At 36.5% G+C, this 5343-nt stretch overlaps 1 pseudogene; it reads right to left on the bottom strand.

Moving 5' to 3' along the window:
- Positions 1–423: 423 nt before the first annotated feature.
- LOC140806670 (pirin-like protein) lies at positions 424–1536 on the bottom strand (annotated as a pseudogene).
- Positions 1537–5343: the final 3807 nt, after the last annotated feature.

Here is a 5343-nt window from a genome sequence, read left to right as displayed (position 1 = left end):
TGTAAGTCACTCCATCTCATTTGGCGACTTGCATTAAAAATATATATATTATGCAGCTTTAATATTGAATGTGCTTGTTGCAGCCTTTGCCTATAATGCATGTGATGAAGCGTGAAATAATTAAAACAACTCACTATATTATTATTATTTTTTGAAAAAAGGAAAATGTAAGCCACGCCTATTGACTTGGCATGATTTACTTTAAAAAAATTATTTTAAAAAAATTAAAACATGACAAAGTCTAAGATCATGATTTATCACCCATTCAATATTGTCCACATTCTTTTGTTTCCAATTGTGTGGTGAAAGCAAATTAAACAATTAAACTCTAGGTGGAGGCGTAGTCAAAGTGTGATTACCACCAACTCATAAAATTAAAGTCTTCCCAGTCCTCCCCACCCAAAAAATTGATGGGCAATGTGCTATCTAATTAAAGAAGATAAATATTTTATTAATAATAAGATCAACTTCCAAATTAGGAACCAATACAAGGAAAACAAAGCAAGAAGTTTCAAGAAAAAAGATCACATAAATGCAACAAACCCAATATGTCTTCTTAGCACCAAACCAATGGTTGTGGAATATATCCATCTATCTTCTAGACTGTGTTTGGTAAGGATTGAAACTGGTAGTAATGGCCGAACACAAATATTTTTCAGTTAGATCTCCAGTTTCTTGCCATTTCGAAGCCATTCCTTCTGTAGAAATAGTCTTCCATAGTCTTGTCGATTTCGGCTTGTGAATTCATCACAAAAGGACCATGTTGAGCTACCGGCTCGTTGAGCGGCTGCCCACCGACCAAAATATACCTCAATGGCATTGAAGATTTGTTCCATACGCTAAGGCCTTCACCAGGACCCAAGACGAGGATATGGTGCACGGATGTAGGATGAGAATCCGGGGTGCAAAAGACTCCTTCACCTTTGAGTATGTAGATGAAAGCATTCCATGACTTGGGGATAACTTGATCGTATTGAGCATTTGGTTCCACGGTGAAGTCGAGAAACGTTGTTGGGGTTCGTGTATATACCAGAGACTGAACCCCCATTGATTCCCCGGCAATAATTTTACAACAACTCCATATTTCTCCACCCTTGGGATTTCCTTACCGAGTAATTCTGGATACCGTGGTTCAATCCTGAAGAATAAGGAGGAGGATTGTCGTGAGATTATATAATGAGTTCTTATTTAGTTCTTTAGGACATTTCCTATCTATTTATAATAGCATTCCTTCTACAGAAATATTTGCCAATGCATGAAGGTACACTTTATGCAGATAGCCTTCTTGCTTATCTCTCTGCACACTAGCTGAATTTTCTAAATATGTCCTAGATATCGATTATCTTCCAGAATGATTCAACAAACATTTAATGAGTCGAGCTATGCAGATCTGTAATTCTACTGCCCTGGACCAACTGATGCAACCAAATGCAACATCATAATCAAGAAGTGTACTACTGCAAATTCGAAACCATCGACTCAATGCATTGTTCAACAATCAAACTTCGAAGTTTGCTCACATTTAGTTGTCTCCATGTACATCCAAAGAAAGACGAGAACTCACATTTTATCCTTGGAAGCGAGATTGATCCACAGCTGCAGACCAGTGTTAGGTGTTAGAGTAGATGCCCTGCAAGCCAACGGTTGGTTAGGATATTTATTGACTCAAGTGAAATAAACAATCTTTATTTTAATATAATTTAATTTTTTTATGGTCTTGTTATGCTTTATCTGTATACCCATACAAACAGCATAGATAAAGTCCTTGATTATGCTTTAATACAAATGAATCGTAATTCGATGTTGAAACTCATTTGTAAACACTGTATATTCTAAATTCGTTCCTAGTCGATTCAGCCGCCTAAAACATGGATAAAGGTCGCTTGAGCTCGAGACTAGCATCTGTGTTTTGTATACTGCGTTTCTTGGTAAGGGCATGAAGATTACCAAACATGCAGATGGGTAGTCATATGATGATTATACCGAACAACCCTCCTTCGGACTTTCCAATTGGTTATCATTCATCGAGAGGATAAGTCAGTGGTTATAATTGTACACCATTAGTCCTTACGACCCTAGACAACACTGAGGCTCTATATGCTAGGGCTGTGCTTTGACTAGTTTACCGGTTCCAGGAGAGTCATCAGGTGGCGAGGTTGGGTACAGTTGTTAGAGTAGATGCCCTGCAAGCCAACGGTTGGCTAGGGAATTTATTGACTCAAGTGTAATAAACAATCTTTATTTTAATATAATTTATTTTTAATGGTTTCGTTATACTTTATCTGTATACCCATGCAAGCAGCATAGATAAAGTCCTTGATTATGCTTTAATACAAATGAATCGTAATTCGATGTTGAAACTCATTTGTAAACACTGCATGTTCTAAATTCGTTCCTAGTCGATTCAGCCGCCTAAAACATGGATAAAGGTCGCTTGAGCTCGAGACTAGCATCTGTGATGTTGTGTACTGCGTTTCTTGGTAAGGGCATAGAGATGTCCAAACATACAGATGGGTAGTCATATGATGATTATACCGAACAACCCTCCCTCGGACTTTCCAAGTGGTTATCATTCATCATGAGGATAAGTTCGTGGTTATGATTGTACACCATTAGTCCTTACGACCCGGGACAACACTGAGGCTCTATATGCTAGGGCTGTGCTTTGACTCGTTTACCGGCTCCAGGAGAGTCATCAGGTGGCGAGGTTGGGTATAGTTGCGATACATATAGGAGCCAGTGCATTGTAGTCGGGGATTCACCGCTCACCTGTGGGTGTGGATATCCTATGTGATCTAATGAAATAATAGTGCATGGAATCTCTGGCCAGAGTATGAGATGTACGTTGGAGAAGGAGTTCTCCAATAGTACACGCGAAGCCACTATTATAGTTATCACATAGTTATCGAATAAATATGCAACCCTCGATGAACCAATGGTTGTAGATTCGATCAGGATATATGAGATGAAGGGACCGTATTGTACGTTAATCATAATCGACTGGTTCTTGCAGGCACTATCAGTGATACCTAGGGGATCATGGGGCGATGCTACTAGACGCTCTTACCATGATCCGATGGATGCAATCAGAAATGAGTTCTGACATTCTTGATCAAGGTGTTGATGAAAAGAATGGGGCTAACTAGGGTAAGCCCGAATAAGAATAAATGTTATTCTGAATCACAAAGAGTTGTGAACCCACGGCTGGCTGTATCCTGAACCATTGAGGGTCACACAAGCACTGGATCGTTTGTTCCCGTTGAGAGAATAAATTCAAGGAGTTGAATTTATATTATGATATAGTAAATTCAAAGAGTTGAATTTATGATAATTAAATTTTGAGAAAATAAATTCAAGGAGTTGAATTTATGAGATAGTAAATTCAAGAAGTTGAATTTATGAAATTTGGAGAGAATACATTCAAGGAGTTGAATTTATAAAATTTGATAATTTAATTTATTAAACTCAAAAGTTGGGTTTATTAAATATTAAATTTTGAAGGTGATAAAATTCAAGGAGTTGAATTTATAATTTAAATATTAAATTCAAATGTTGAATTTATAATGTATTTAATTTATTAAAGCTCAAATGTTGAGTTTATTAAATAATAAATTAAATATGATGGGTAATATATTTAATGGACTTGTAGAAGTACAAGTCCAATATATTAAATAATTAAAGTTTAATGGACTTTGATTAATTAATTAAACTAGTTGGACTAGTCCAATTAATTAATTTAGCTCATTAATGTTAATTAAATGGGTCCAATTATTTTATTATGGTAATTAGACCATAGATGTTTTATTTAAATGGGAAACCTAAAAACCTAGTCTCCATAAGATATGCATTGAGATTGAATTTGATAAGGCATGCATTTTAGAATCTTAAATTTACTTAATTAATTGGATTAATTAAGTAAATAATAGATTAGAAAGATAATTAGAATTTTTTATTCTAATGGCATGCAATTATCTAGAATAAAAAGGGTAGCCTCCAATTCATGAAAAAGAGATTTTCGAGAATCTCAATGAAAAACTCCTCAAATATTTTCGGCCATATCAAGAGGAATTTTGGTTTGTGCCGCCGCTCTCGTTTTTGATCTCAACGTAAAATCTCTTCTAGTTTTTCTAGTGCAAATCAGAAGAGGAACAATTGTTCTAGTCGTGGACCTAATTAGATGAAACGAAAGGAGTCTCTTGAAGAAAGTTCGTAGGGATTCATCAAGAGCCAGATCTGTTATACCGGATCGGTTGGTGTCCAGTGATTAATTCACCAAAGGTATAACACTCTAACGCCCTATGAATGTTATGAAAATCATACGAGCGTCCAAATCAAATATATTTTGATTGTCAAAATAAAATAAAAATTTTAAAACTTCCGCTGCGTTTGGGCGTGTAGAAACCGGGATACAACAGTGGTATCAGAGCCAGGTTTTCTGAATCGCATGATTTATATTATATTGAATAATTTATTTCTAACCACACAAGAAAATTTTTCAGAAAATTGATGCACCATAAAATTTATTTTTCCAGAATTTAAAAAAAATAAAAAATCGAGGCTGCCCGGAACTGTTCCGGGCAGTGCACTGTGCGCGCCTGCGCGCACAGTGCCGCGCGCGCAGCGGGCTCGCACACACGCTGTGCGGAGCGTCCGCACAGCGAGCGGCGGCGCGAGCGCAAGCTGTGCGGAGCGTACGCACAGCGCGCGACGGCGACGCGCGCACGGCGTACCGCCGCGCCGCGCCCCTGTGCGCGCCTGCGCGCACAGTGCCCTTGCGGCTGCCCGAAACGTTCGGGCAGCAAGGGCGGCTACCCGGGATCGTCTCGGGATGCGTGAAAATTGGTGGGCTTGAATTGTTTGGGCCTAGGGTGCGATTTTCTGATTTTTCAAAATTTTGGCTAAAAATTGATATTTTTGAAATTGAGTCAATTTTATTTTTGAAAATTAATTTTTTAGAAAATTAATAATTTTCTTGTAAAATAAATAATTAGAATATGATTTTAATTATTTATGGTAAAAATAAGTTTTTATAAGAAATCAATTATTATTGATTTAATTGGAAATTAAATAAAAGAGTTTATTTAATTTATTAAATTATTTAATAATTGTGGTGGTTAGTGATAAAATTATTAGATATATGATTTATCAATTAATTAAATTGTTTAATTAAATTGATGTTAATATTTGATATTAAATGCATGAAGGATGATCGAGAGCCTTGACCAATGTGTTAGGTGTATGTTAGGATATTTTACTGTTTTTATTCAATTTTATAATATTTGATATTATTAAAGTGGGCCTGGTTTATGGCCCGTTCCCACCCCCATGAGATGTATCCCTTAT

The sequence above is a fragment of the Primulina eburnea genome, chromosome 12 (assembly GCF_022965805.1).
Source record: "Primulina eburnea isolate SZY01 chromosome 12, ASM2296580v1, whole genome shotgun sequence".
Taxonomy (NCBI): Eukaryota; Viridiplantae; Streptophyta; class Magnoliopsida; order Lamiales; family Gesneriaceae; genus Primulina; species Primulina eburnea.
The sequence above is the reverse complement of the archived record's forward strand: the minus strand, read 5'-3'. Positions and strand labels throughout refer to the sequence as shown.